The sequence below is a fragment of the Podarcis cretensis genome (genome assembly GCF_951804945.1).
Source record: "Podarcis cretensis genome assembly, chromosome: 7".
Taxonomy (NCBI): Eukaryota; Metazoa; Chordata; class Lepidosauria; order Squamata; family Lacertidae; genus Podarcis; species Podarcis cretensis.
Genome location: NC_137176.1, coordinates 7,216,288 through 7,231,451, shown reverse-complemented (window position 1 = coordinate 7,231,451; position 15,164 = coordinate 7,216,288). Strand labels below are relative to the sequence as shown.

General features: G+C 47.5%; 1 protein-coding gene across 6 annotated transcripts in view; it reads right to left on the bottom strand.

The window, feature by feature from the left end:
- The window catches only part of ENOX1 (ecto-NOX disulfide-thiol exchanger 1), a 288,744-nt gene extending 278,182 nt beyond the window's left edge, over positions 1-10,562 (bottom strand). For all 6 annotated transcript variants that reach the window (XM_079983576.1, XM_079983583.1, XM_079983580.1 and 3 more), the window contains exon 1: positions 10,469-10,562. The gene's annotated coding sequence lies outside the window, so the exon portion shown is untranslated. The remainder of the gene's footprint in view (positions 1-10,468) is intronic.
- Positions 10,563-15,164: the final 4,602 nt, after the last annotated feature.

Genomic DNA, 15,164 nt, shown 5'->3' with positions numbered 1-15,164 from the left:
AGAGATCGTGGCTACAGAGTCACGTGTGTCACACATTATTCACCGAAGATTTTGAGTGTTCATCATGGCACACAGAGCTAATTGAAAAAGCGTCATCTCTGAAAGGCGTTCAGAGTTGTCTTTGTGTACTGCAAATTTTGTCGAATGGTTCTGCTAAACCACTTCCATTATCTTATATTTGGATTTAATTAATATAGCAAAGTGCTGTTAAGCCTGTTCTACTCACACAAACACGAGTACCCCTACTGAGGATGAATAGTGAGAAACTAGGGCACTGTATTTTGGTGGTTCCAAGGTCCAGGAAGTTGTTACCTGTTCTAGATGGAGCGGCACTCCCCTGGAAGGAACAGGCTCGCCACTTGACCCAGAAGTAGTCACACAGTATTTCTTATGAGCTTCGGTTGAGAACTTTCATGGGTAGGAAGTCCCTGAGCACAGTGATCCATGTTCTGGGAACTTCCAGGCTGAATTACTGTAATGCTTTGGATCCCCATTTTTTGATCATGTACCAAGTCATGGCTGGTGTAGTGGCTGGAACCTGAGTCCGAGCTGAAACTAGATCAGGTGCTGAGCCGGAAAGGGCTGGAGATTCATTCTCTCAAAAGGGTGCTGTTCACTGAGCAAAGGTTCAAAGGAGACTGGTCTGACATAATCATTGCTGGTTCTTCCTCTGGTTGGTCCTCCATTGGGCCACAGGTCTAGATTCAATCATTCTTTCTGAGCTATTATCAGAGCACTGCTCAAAATTTCCCAGGCGTCAGGCACAATTTGCGACTGGCATGGGACCAATTGCAACAACCTGGAGATCTCTGGTGGCCTCTCCAGCTTTCTTAAGCAAGTAAGCAGAAGATCTTATTTACTGCATATATCCCACCTTTTTCTCCAGGGAGTACATGGTTCACCCCCTCCTCAGTTAATCCCTACAACGACCCTGTGAAGTAGGTTAAGAGGCTGTGACTGGCCCAAGGTCTCCCAGTCCTAGTCCAACACTCTCACCAATACACCACCCTGGCTTCTGAGAGTACTATGGGGCAGCTATATAAATTGAGCAGTTAAATCAATATGGGGAAAGCAGAAGGAGCTGAAATATTTTCCTTGAAGCTTGAATTTGTTTTATTCTGGATTGTTTTATCTGGTGTTTTAATGCGTCGTAAACCGCCTTGAGATTTTTTTCTTTAAAAAATAAAGCAGAATAGAAATAATAATAATGATAATGATGATAATGATAATACTAGCAGCAATAGCAATAGCAATAATGATGCCTAGACATTCTTTTGTGGCGACCGTAATCTCGATTCGGCAATTAGCTTATATATCTGAGTTTCTAACACTGTATCAGAGCCAGGTCATGTGTTATTCCTTCATGTAGGAAAATGTGTGGCTGCTCCATAAAGAAAAAACTGCATTTTATACCTGACATTGTACATGCTTTTGTGTATACAGGAAGGCAGGGTGTTGAAACAGCTGCCCATCCTTTTATACTGGATCCCTCTTTTGCTGCAGCAAAAACATTCAATAATTTCAATCAATTGATGAGGCCATCACAGCAGCATGCGGCCCATTATTTCCTTGGTTTCATCATTACTCGGCATCCCTATACCTGAAGAACTTTGTGGGAAATGTAAAAGAGCAAAACTGTTAAAACCAGCATAACTGATCCACCTCTACTTGTGTAGAATACCATGGTTGTTGCTTTTATTAAGCTGAAACTGGCAGTGGCATCATCTGAGACATGCAGAAGTTGTCCTTCAACATGCAGACTATTTCCCAGAGACCTAGCGTTCAGGACTAGCATCAGGATCATCGGGCACTACGAGACTGCAGAGCTTCCGCTGCCATTGGTGTCTCTCTCTCTAAGCAGCAGTGAGGACTGAATAGCCCCTGAAGTTGACAAAAAGTTAGGGTTCCAGGTGGAGAAATCGTAATTGGAAACAGAACTGTTAGAACCTAAGACCAAGGTACTTTCAAGAATGTATAACTTGCTGTTAAAATGGAACACACAAGACGAAATGGTTAAATCGGCTATGATAAAGTGGACACAGGATATTGGGTATAACATTATGTTTGAGGACTGGGAAAGGTTGTGGACCACTGGGTTGAACTTCACTGCATGTAATGCTTTGAAGGAAAATGTAATGAAAATGATATATAGATGGTACATGACGCCAGTTAAAATTGCCAAAATATACCATTTGTCTGATAACAAATGCTGGAAATGAAAAGGAAATGAAGGAACATTATTTCACCTCTGGTGGACGTGCCCTAGAGTGAAGGCCTTCTGGGAAATGATATATAATGAGTTGAAAAAGGTATTTAAGTATACTTTCCCCAAGAAACCAGAGGCCTTCCTCCTGGGTATTGTCGGCCAGAGGGTGATAAAGAAGGACAGAACTTTTTTCCTGTATGCAACAACGGCAGCAAGGATACTCATCGCTAAGCATTGGAAAACCCAAGATCTACCCACACTGGAAGAATGGCAGATGCAACTGATAGACTATATGGAATTGGCTGAGATGACCGGCAGAATCCGAGACCTGGGAGAGGAGAGAGCTGAAGAAGATTGGAAGAAATTTAAGATTTATTTACAAAAATACTGTAATTTGGTTGAATGTTAAGGAGGATGCTAGATCATAAATAATTGAGCACCACCAAATTAGGCGGAATTAGGACGATAAGTGAGATTGAGGAAAATATAAACCTTTCGGAGAATTATTAGATTATATTCAAATGAATGGGATACAAGAATCTAAACAAGATGATAAATTGCTGGCAAAATTTACAATGATGTAAGTGGGAGCGGGAGACGCGAGGGAGTCCAAAGAAGTTATGAAACTATGTTATGATATATGTTATACTGTTTATTATTTCTGTATTTGTATTTAAAAATCTTAATAAATATATATATATATAAAAATAAAGTGCCATCTAATGCCAAAAAAAAAAAAAAATAGCCCCTGAAGTCAGCACCATGTCACCACCTGTGGCAGCAGCTCCACATCCTCCACACCAAGGGAGAGGGAACGCAGATGAGCAAGCAGCTGTTGCTCCTCAACAACATGGCACACTTGCTTAAGTGACTGAATGAAGCAAGGACTTCGTTGCTGCTGGAGTCCAACACAGGGCATCTGTAAGCTGGTCCTGCTCATGGTTTTCCATGGAGCAAATGAAGTTGGGCCCTGGGCCCTGACCATTGCAGTCCAACTCAGGATGGTGGTGTGGTGGTGATAGTTTATTATTTATACCATGCCCATCTGGCTAGGTTTCCCCAGCCACTCTGGGCAGCTCCCAACAGAATAATAATAATAATAATAATAATAATAATAATAATAATAATGTGATAAAACATCAAACATTTAAAACTTCCCTAAAAAGGGCTGCCTTCAGATGTCTTCTAAAAGTTAGATAGTTATTTATTTCCTTGACATTTGATGAGATGGTGTTCCACAGAGTGGGCGCCACTACCGAGAAGGCCCTCTGCCTGTAACCTCGCAGTGAGGGAACTGCCAGAAGGCCCTCGGCGCTGGACCTCAGTGTTGAGGGATGGGGGTGAGACACTCCTTCAGGTAGAGTATTTCAAGGGTTGGTGAGAAACTTGTAACCAGTGGAGGTTGTGGTGTGAGAGGCTATACTTTCATTGGAAAGATCACTGGAAAGATCTGACATAAAGGAGAAGACAGGAAAAAGAAAATGCTAAAATATGAATCTCACTTGGGTTGCCACAGCCAGTCTGGGTGGCATTGTCATTGAAATGGTGTGCATTCACCACGTCATGTGATCAATTACATGACGTGCAGCTTACCTGCCCCCCCCAAAAAAAATATTTTACTCAAGTTGCCACCCCTGCCCACCTCCATGCTGCTTAACATTCACTGAGTTAAATCATCTATGGATCTGAGGTAAAATGTTAACAGCATAGTGAAAACACCGTGCTCGTTTCCCCCCCCCCCCCTTTTCACCAAATAAAGTGACGCAGGAGAGATGCAGAAGAGGTATTTCTGGGGTCAAAAACAGACTGAATCATAGAATTAGAGAGCTGGAAGGGACCCTGTTAATCCTGCAATGCAGGCATCTCATAGAATCATAGAGTTGGAAGAGACCACAAGGGCCATCGAGTCCAACCCCCTGCCAAGCAGGAAACACCATCAGAGCACTCCTGACATATGGTTGTCAAGCCTCTGCCTAAAGACCTCCAAAGAAGGAGACTCTACCACACACCTTGGCAGCAAATTCCACTGCCGAACAGCTCTTACTGTCAGGAAGTTCTTCCTAATGTTTAGGTGGAATCTTCTTTCTTGTAGTTTGGAGCCATCGCTCCGTGTCCGCTTCTCTGGAGCAGCAGAAAACAACCTTTCTCCCTCCTCTAGGTGACATCCTTTTATATATTTGAACATGGCTATCATATCACCCCTTAACCTCCTCTTCTCCAGGCTAAACATGCCCAGCTCCCTTAGCCATTCCTCATAAGGCATCGTTTCCAGGCCTTTGACCATTTTGGTTGCCCTCCTCTGGACACGTTCCAGTTTGTCAGTGTCCTTCTTGAACTGTGGTGCCCAGAACTGGACACAGTACTCCAGGTGAGGTCTGACCAGAGCAGAATACAGTGGCACTATTACTTCCCTTGATCTAGATGCTATACTCCTATTGATGCAGCCCAGAATTGCATTGGCTTTTTTAGCTGCTCCAGTGGTAGCTTAATCCAAGCAAATGCAGCACTCCTAAGATTTTGGTCCCTCTTGTGGATAAGACACCCAGTGGCACAGACCAATTCTTCAGCAAGCAGAAAACTGAAGGACGACTAGGCAGCACAGAGGCAGCCATGAGAGGTGCTCAGCTCTTCAGAATGGACCACTCACCATGAAAGGGAGAGACCTTCCAGGTGCGTCCAGCTCTGGAACTTCTTCCCCCTTCAAAAGCTCTACCTCTAAATTGGCAGGTGCTGAGGAAGAGGGGACTTTCAGTCTCGGCCACTGACTTTCATGGAGTAAGATCGCTGGGAACGAGCTGCTCTGCTCATTAGGCCTCACACTCAACCAGGTTTGTGGTTTTGCTAATAAAGAGTTGACTCCAACTTTGAAACTGTGTGATTCCTGAACGGCAGACTCCTGGGACAGCTATTTAGACATTAGAACAGAAGGCACAGTTCCAATTCTGATAAAAGTAAAGAGTGTTGTTTTACTCAGAGGAGACCCACTGAACCATGTACTCCCTGGAGAAAAAGGTGGGATATAAATGCTATAAATAAACTCTTCTGCTTACCTGTCTGTCGCCAACATGGCCATCCAGAGATCTCCCCCACCCCCCCCAGTCACGACTGGACCCATGCAAGTCGCAAAACACGCCTGGGGAATTTCTAGCACTGCTTAAACAAGCAGCTCCGCTTGCAAGCACAAGGTTACAGAAGAAGGTTACAGTCTCAGGACCATTAAGCAGCTGCAAATTGGCAACCAGAAAACTCAGCTGCTGGGTTTGATTGACAGGACATCGTATGAAATGCCTGCCTTTGTTCTTCATGATCAATAGCAATGCACATTAAATGCATGTGAAGTTAACCTACAGCCCAGTGCCAAGAAACATTTTTCTGGTTAGTATCTCAAGCCTCAGACATAAAAGAATGAAAACAAATGATTTATATCAAATGACTGCATGGTTCAGGATCAAAGTCTCCTCCTGTTGGAGTTTTAGCACCGACTAAAGCAGTAGCCAAACCATACCCTAACATTTAAAGTGGGGGGAACCGGATGCGACCCCAAATGCCTCCCTCGTTCCAACCCAGGGGTAGGCAACCTAAGGCCCGAAGGCCAGATGCGGCCCAATCGCCTTCTCAATCTAGCCCACGGACGGTCTGGGAATCAGTGTGTTTTTACATGAGTAGAATGTGTCCTCTTATTTAAAATGCGTCTCTGGGTTATTTGTGGGGCCTGCCTGGTGTTTTTACATGAGTAGAATGTGTGCTTTTATTTAAAATGCATCTCTGGGTTATTTGTGGGGCATAGGAATTTGTTCTTTTTCCCCATAAAATATAGTCTGGCTGACCACATGGTCTGAGGGACTGTGGACCAGCCCACAGCTGAAAAAGGTTGCTGACCCCCTGCTCCAACCAGCTCCTTGGTAAGGCTGGATCCATGGCCAGCAAGGTGGGCTCATAGTTCTCTTTCAGCTTCTGCCTTCTGGAAGAAGGTACAGGGTTATAAAGACTAGGACTAGCCGCCTGAGAAACAGTTTCTATCCAAATGCGATTTTGGTTTTAAACGCAGTGTAAGGAGTCTCTATGGGAGTATATTGTATTTTTAAAATGGGGTATCAGAGTTTTTAGGGGGCTAATTAGGTTGGGATAGCTGGGATAGCAGGCTTGTTGGTTTTGAATGTCTTAGGTAGATTTATCTGTTTTTTCAATTTTGTTGTTCTGTATGGGACAATGACAATAAAGATTATCATATTGTATCGTAAGAGGGCCCAGGTTCAAGGAGAAGAAATGGGAGAGCCCCCCCCCCCCAATGCAGGCCACACACACGGAAGTACCAAAGGAAGATGCACCCACAAATGTGTGGAAGAAGTGTACCAGGTTTGAAGTATTAACCACAGCTCCAAGTCAGGGGAAGGAGAATGGAGGGAAAGGAAAACAGGGACACACAGAGTTTGTGACAGGGGCTAACAGAGAGGGTGCCGGAGGGGTATACCGAAAAGAAAGCAGAACACAACACCGTTGTAAATAAACCGGCACCTGGTAACAGAAACAGAATGCATGTTATGAATTTCCAATGCACATATACTTCACTTCCGCAGGTAGTAAATAAATTCCTTCTACTGAGCTGATACTTCAGTTTGTTTTTAAATACAAATGTTATTATAATACATGAATCTCCCATGCGTACGCACAGTGTTAATTCTGTTTCCATGTGCTGGGCTGGAGAAAAACATAAAACTCTGCATATGTTTACGTTCCAAGCTTTGCATTTGACACTTTGATTATGGACTGAGCTTTAACTAGCTGAAGTTTTCGCTGTTTAATTGTGGCACTAAGTTCCCTGCATCATTTTGCTTCAGCCAATTTTGTTCAGTCCAGTGAGGATGAGCTTTGACTTTGGAAATCTCAGACTCAGAGAGGAGGAGGATGGGCTTCACCTTGCATTGTTCTGCTTTCTGAGCTCAGTGGGTGGTTACTAAGAAACAAGATACTATTACCTCATCCTGTGAACTATCGCCCAGCTTGCCTGGCAATGATTGTTTCTAAAACTCAACACAGGGTCACTGGAGGAGGCGGGTGAGGAAAGATGGGGCAACATTATTAAAATCGTAAGCTAAATAATTCCCTGGAGCTGGAAATATAAGGCCACTGAAACCAACAGCAATACATTTTTAAAGAGCCAATATCTCTTTTCCTAACTTGTCCAAGGAAACGGCATTCTTCTTTCCCTTGCATGGCACAAACCTTTTATTGCTTCCTATTATTCCTTATAAACACGCTATGTTACATATAAATGAATGCATGATACAAGTAAGAAATACAAGCCTGTTGAAAATGGGAGTTGCTGTGTTTAGTTTTGAGCACTCTCAACTGTTTCACGTTCAGTAGGCATCAAATAAGATAAGCAATTCAGCCAGCATCAAGACAGTGGTCAACACTGGATGTGAAACAGCATCCACAGAATATGCCATTTAGATTGGTCAACATTCCCAACCACAACTGACCAAATAATTATATCAAACAAGGCAGTGATACAGTCTACAATGGAGTCAAAACTTGATGGGTGAGGTCGAGAGTGTGTGAAGCAGAACCAGTAAGTTAATAACTCAGCCCTCCAGCTGACTACAATTCCCATCATCCATGACCAATGGTCCTGTTAACTAGGGATGATGGGAGTTGTAGTCCAAAAACAGCTGGAGGGCAAGTTTGGCCATCACTGGGGGGGTGCCAAAATTTGCCAAGGGCTGCCCCAAAAGGCCCTGATGGTCACTTGTGGGCACCCCACCTTTCCCTACTGCCCCCACCACCACTAGAGAAATGGTGCCAACATCAGCAGCAATTTTGGGAGCCGTGTGTGAGAGCTCGCTGGAAATTGGTGCGCTGATTCCAGCGCCACTTCCCCACCAGTGGTGGGGGCACTTTCCCATGTCACTTCAAGTGGCAAAATGGGACACCTGCCCACTCCTGATCAGCAGTGTAGAGTTTTACCCACAGGAAGGCAAATATCACACAGAAAATGATAACAATTCCAAGCAGAGTTTTTTCTTGAGCTTATAGCTGGTTAAAGCATTCTACCTAAATCTGAGTTCCTTAGAACATTGATCCGCAAAAGATGCAAAATGTTGTCCAGCAGAGGAGGAAAAGTACAATCTACATGGTAAAGAACTGCCCTTTGAGGAAAGCTTGCAATGTTTAGGGGTTTGGGGTTTAGCAAAAAGACAAGAAAGGGGAGGGGAGGAGCAGAAGCTGCTAGAAAGTGCTTTCCTTTCTCTTTCTCTCTCATACAATATAAGCAGTAAAGCTAAAAGGTTGGACATTCAGGACAGACAAGGGAAGAGCTGCCCACACAACTCCTACTTGGGGAATGCATTGTCACACGTTGTGAGGATGGCCACCGACAAAATACTGGGCAAATTCATGATGAAAAAGTACACGAGGGGCTACTAATCCGTGGTTATGATGTCTATGTTCCACCTGCAGGATCAGAGGCAACATGCCTCCGAACACCAGTTGTTGGGAAATAACAGCAGGGGAGCATGGTTTTCTTTATGTCCTGCTAACATGTTGTCCATAAGGATATGGTTGGCCAGCTCTTCTTTATTCTGCAAGGGCAGAATAACATTATTATTTAGAATCTTGCACAAGTCTGCCAGCTTTAAGCATTTATTTGACAACAGTTGCTTTAGGACTAGGACGTTAGGCGCACCAGCTTCAATGGTGTCTCATAGGGTCTCATTTAGAGGAGAAGACTACACGTTAGGGTTAAACAACATAATAAGCCCACCACATGGCCAGACAGCTGGTCCATTGCCCAATATTGTCTACTTTCAAAAGGAAAGTGTTATCTGGTCTCCGGTGGAGATTTCTTTTTAACCCAGCTATCTCATCATCATTTAATCAGCCACGATGCGGATTCACGGGGCCCTTTACATGCAAGGCAGGTGCTCTACTCGGGAGCTTAGAGCCCTCTCAGCACATTCAAAGAAAGTGTAACCCAGCCTGCTCACCTCCCAACTTTCAGAAAGAGCTCCACTCCAAGGAAACCTATAATTTCTGGAGCTGCCTGCCAGGCACTTTTCTTGCCATTTCAAAGGCTTTTTCCTCTTATGAATACTTAGTACTTTAGGTTTTTATTGCTGCAATCTAATCTAAGAGGGGGAAACAAATAACGCTTTTTCTAAACAAAGCATTTTCTAAACAAAGCAAAACAAAGCTATGACGTGCAGGGGTGCACATATGTAACCTTTTTTAAAAAAACAAAACAGTAAGTAATTTTTCAGAGAGCTCGAGTAGCAGAAGATTGTGCCAGTCTTTCAGCCCCAAAATTCAGATGTTCTTTCTTGAAGCCAAGCAATAGTCATCCACCCCCCTGGCCATCTTTCCAAGAAATGGGAAATGGAGTAAGTGCCTCCTTATGTGTCCTGCGGATTCTCTCTTTCCGTGTTCCTACATTATTCCAGATTAGACAGTCATCCAATGTAACACACCTCGGCATCTGGGTTATTGGCTGCAGCCCTAAAACACTGTTTTCTGGAAGCCCGGAGAACACAGAAACTGAGCAAGCGGATTTCTAGCAGGTCAGGTCGTCTAGCCCAGGATGGTCTATTCTGATGGGCAACAGTTCCAATAATGTTTCCTCGCCCCGCATCCAAGGACTGTCGAACTTGAGCTGCACAGAACAGAGCCTAGAACCTTCCGCAAGCGAAGCCTGGGCTCGAGGGGGAGAAGAAGCCCCCGTCGGGTTCTCCTCCCCGAGCCCGGACCTCTCCTCCTCCGGACCCGCGTCGCCTGCTTCTGCTGGGCAGGTGCGGCGCCCTCTCTCGCCACCCAAGGCAAGCGACCGAGCAGCCCGGCGGCGCCACCGGTTGCGCAGCGCAGGAGCCCTTCCCGGGACTGTGCCTCCTAGCGCGCAAGAGCCGGGCACCTCCGACGCCTCCGCTGCGCGCACAGGGGCGCACGCCAAGCTCGGAGCGGAGCGCGCGAGAGAAGAAACTTTTGGAGACGCCCGGGCGCAGGCAGGCAGGCAGGCAGGCGCGCAAGGGGCGCGGAGAGCCAGGGAGAGGCTCCCGTCCGGGGTCGGGCCGCCCCTGCGCACGGAGAGCCCCCCGGCCCGGCCTGCTGCCCGCCTGCCTGCCTGCCTGCCTGCCTGCCTTCCCGGCGCAGAGAGGCTGCCGGGCGCGCTGCCTCCGCGCAAGGCACCCGCCCCGTCACCAGCCCGGTAGCAGCAGCATCCCCGGCGGGCGAGGCGGGACGCCGCCGCGGCACGATGCCCCTCGCCCTTACCTGCGCGCAGGGTCCCCCGCGGGGCGCGGCGCCTCCGGGATCCGGCCACCAGGAGCCGAGAAGCCGCCCGCCAGGCTCCGGAGACGCGCGTGGAGGCGGCCGGGCGGGCAGGCAGGCAGGCAGGCGGTCGGCGGAGCAGGAGGCTGGGCGAAGGAGCCGGAGGAGGAGCCGCGGCGGCCCGGCTCCCTCCCTCCCTCTCCGGCTCGCCGTCTGCCAGGGAGCGGGGCGAAATTCCGGCGCAGCGGCCAAGCGCACACAAAGGAGCCCCGGCGAGTCCGCGCAGGCGGGGCGGGGCGGCGGGGACGCGCACTTGCAGGCGGAGAGGAGGGGCGCGGGAAGGGCAGCCGTCGAGGCGCGCACCTGGGTTGCGGGAGGCGAGCATCCCCCGCTCGGCACCGGGCTGGAAATGCGTCGGGGGCGCAGAGAAAAAACTCCCTGCCTCGTTTGTGGAAGGGAAAACCGGAGAAGGGAGCAAACGGGCTTGGATTTAGGGAGGAACGAGAGAGAGAGAGACAGCATACGGGGCGCCGAGGGGAAGGGATGTGGGGAAAAGGCCGCCCAAGACGAGCGCGCGGCTCCCCCTGGCGTGCGCTCCCCGTCCGGGCTCCGGTACCCGGGAGGCGGCCAGATGGTTTGGGCTAGAACTCCCCGCCGGACAGTAGCCTGGTTGCAGGAAGCTGATCTCCAGCCCTCCAGTCTGCCCAGAGGGGTAACAAGCTGCCTTGGGAGTTGCCCCCCGTTCCCTCCCCAGCAATAGTCCTTGTAAAGGAGCCCTCCCCAATTTTGGAACCCTCCTAACAGGGCCGGATTAAGACATTTAGAGGCCAATTACAAGATTTTGGAGCCCTCTTATATATCTAATTCAAAACATAAACCACAAGCCATAAAATAAAATATTATTTTTTAAAATGAAACCTACAGCAAGATGGAAAATGTTTATTTTTGTATAAATAATGTTTATTTTTGTTCATCTGCACCGTATGGTCCATGGTAAATCTGGCAATGGAACATTTATACGTTGCCCCCTTTCCTTTGATGCCCAAAGCATGGGCTTATTTTGACTAATGGTTAATCCCGCTTGGACTACTGCAATGCGCTCTACGTGGGGCTACCTTTGAAGGTGACCCGGAAACTACAACTAATCCAGAACGCGGCAGCTAGACTGGTGACTGGGAGCGGCCGCCAAGACCATATAACACCGGTCTTGAAAGACCTACATTGGCTCCCAGTACATTTCCGAGCACAATTCAAACTGTTGGTGCTGACCTTTAAAGCCCTAAACGGCCTCGGTCCAGTATACCTGAAGGAGCATCTCCATCTCCATCGTTCTACCCGGACACTGAGGTCCAGCGCCGAGGGCCTTCTGGCGGTTCCCTCATTGCGAGAAGTAAGGTTACAGGGAACCAGGCAGAGGGCCTTCTCGGTAGTGGCGCCCGCCCTGTGGAACGCCCTCCCATCAGATGTCAAAGCGATAAACCACTACCTGATATTCAGAAGACATCTGAAGGCAGCCCTGTTCAGGGAAGTTTTTAATATGTGACATTTTAGTGTATTTTTCATCTTTGTTGGAAGCTGCCCAGAGTGGCTGGGGAAACCCAGCCAGATGGGCGGGGTACAAATAATAATAAATTATTATTATTATTATTATTATTATTATTATTATTATTATACCCCACCCATCTGGCTGGGTTTCCCCAGCCACTCTGGGCGGCTTCCAACTGAATATTAAAAAAGATACAGCATCAGACGTTAAAAACTTCTCATGCAAGCAGTGGTCCCAATCCTACAGCAATAGTAAGAATAGTGAGGGGTCGGGCTAAGGAGGAGGAGCTTGTTCACTCAGTAGCAGATGCAGAGACCTTGCGAGAATGCCATGTGGTTGCTGCTTTGCTTCTCATGTTAATAGATCAGGAAGCAGAAGTGTGAGGGGCAGGAAGCACTCTGATCTTTTCTTTGACACCACTTAGTCTCCAAGATTGTTTTGAGTCTTCCTACTTTGTATTTCCTTAATACAGACTCTTGGCATTTTGCTTAGTCTTTTGCATAAAAGACAGGCACTCCGTGGCCAATGGAGCCGAGCAGAACCACAGCAACAAAGAGAAAGTGAGGCTTCATTAGCTACTAAGCAAGGTAAAAGATGCTCTGGGTTCTGTTGGCTGAGCTACAGTGTAAATCATGTCTTAAATTATAGATGAGGCACCGAGGGAGGGATCCTGGAAGTCTGGCGATGTGATCCCACAGGGAGAAAGGGGGGAAAGGGCAGAGATGGCGATGAGTGCAGAAGAATCTGCCTGTCCCTCTTCTGGCTCCTTCCCGTCTGGCAGTCTCAGGCTGCACACAATAAAAGGATCTCAAAGCAGAGCACATTTCAAGACACCATGAGCAGATAAACACAGCTGGGAAACAAAGCTTCTTGGGCTGAAGCAGCGATAAATAATATCTCTCTCCTTTTCCAAACGACAATCTCCATTTAAGTTTGTGGAATTAAAAACTGATGCGTTGGTGGATTGCTGTGTTGACTGGTATTGTAAGGTCTCTCCCACATTCATTTATACGTCCAGAAAGAAAAAGGGAACAAGAAAGGGAAGATAAATGCCAAGGAAGTTGTAAGATGCTTATGTCCATATAAGTCAGCTGCCAGGATTCAGTGTTAAACTGTCTGAAGGACAAGCTTTGCTCTCTTCTATATTGCTCTTTGCCATATCATCTTATCTATACTCCCACTTCATGATAATTTTGTTGCTCATCCACAGTTTTGTTGCTCATCCATGTTATAGCTAATATTTAATTTCTCAATAGTACTTGACACCAGTACAGTGGTACCTCAGGTTACATACGCTTCAGGTTACATACTGTCAGGGGCTCAGGAGCAGAGGCACAGGGAAGAGAGGAGATGGAGAGCGAAGGGGAAGAATCCGAGGGGAGCGTAGGAGAAGAGGACAGTGGACCGAAGGATTCCATGAGCCTATCCAGCGAATCGGAAGATTCACAGAAGGGGGCGCCAGTGGCCAGGGGTAGGGGGTTCCCAAGGGGAACGCCCCAGGAGCAAGGGGGCAGCAGGGACTCCCAGAGCAGTAGCTGGAAATCAGGACCAGCTTCCCCACCAGAGCAGAGTGGGGGGGAAGAGTCCCAAGGATCAGGGCCAGTGCATTCCCCACCAGGGAGAGAAGATAAGGCAGGGCTGACCACGCCTCCATCAGAAAGTCGGACAACGGAGGAGAGGTCAGATCTGGCCAGTGTCCCGGAAGAGGGAAGCAGTGACCGAAGTAGTGTAACGGTTAGGAGAAAGGTCACTGGGCTGGCGCGAGAGGCAAGTTCAAATGTACAGGAGCGCGGGACAGCAGAGAATGAGGATTGGGAACCGGGTCCTAAAGCCCGCCGGAGGGAGGGGAGGAGCTAAGCAACTCAGCGTCGGAAGAGTCCAGAAAGGGCAATGCCCCAGCGGGCAGGAGGTCCCAGAGGAGGAGAGAGCAGCGTAAAAGGTGGAGCAGGGCTAGGATCTTAAACTGGTGTCATAGGGGAGGGGACTCAGACGGGACTTCGCCGATCTAGGGTTTAAGACGTAGGGCTGCACGCTGTGGCTTTGAAATGGAAACTGAACTTCAATAAAGACTTTTGTACATTACTACAGCCTAGCGTTGGTCCTCTGTGAGCTGGGACCTAGAGGCAGCTCTGACACATACGCTTCAGGTTACAGACTCCGCCAACCCAGAAATAGTGCTTCAGGTTAAGAACTTTGCTTCAGGATGAGAACAGAAATCGTGCTCCAGCGGTGCGGCAGCAGCAGGAGGTCCCATTAGCTAAAGTGGTCTTCAGGTTAACAGTTTCAGGTTAAAAACGGACCTCCGGAACGAATTAAGTACATAACCTGAGGTACCACTGTAAAAGAACTGCAAACTACGGAGGAGTTATATTCTGGTGTGTATTAGCAGAACAGGGTATATGCTTAAGTTGTGTATGATTATTTTTTCTGGTACAGAGAAAATGAATTTGCATGTCTAGTAGCAATTGCGCCTTGTTTTCAAAAATCAATTATTCAACTTGTCCTCCCCCCCCCCCTTTTAACGGATGACTGTAAATGGATGAAAACTGACATGAGTCTATCTGTCCTGCACCAATTCACCTTGTTCTGACAAAGTGATACCTATCCCTGGACTGTATAATGAAAGTGTGTGTGTGTGTGTGTGTGTGTGTGTGTGTGTGTGTTGCTGAGAGGTTGTTGGGGGCAGTGATACCCAAGTCCCTTCTAATTCCTGGATCCAGCAAGGGTTAAAATGTAATGGAGGATTCCGTTGTTCAAGTCGACAGGCCAGCTTCTTAGTAATGGCCCTAAGTGTGGGTCCTTAGTATTAGAAAGGCAGTTGCCTGCTGCCAAAGAGGTGGAGCCCCTCCCGCACCCAGCTGGTAGTGAGAAAAATAAAAACCAGAGGGGTGTGTATGCCTTTGTGCTTGGCAAGAAGCAGACAGGACAGTGAGAGGCATGCTTGATTTTGTGTCAGTGCTGTGAGCCCCTCCATCGCAGGCTCAGGTTGTACTGTATATACAGTGTGTGTCAATGACCCATATATTGTGATATATATTGTGATATTTCCAAGGAAACTGAACCCTAGGTAAAGGTAAAGGTAAAGGGACCCCTGACCATTAGGTCCAGTCGTGGCCGACTCTGGGGTTGCGGCGCTCATCTCACTTTATTGGC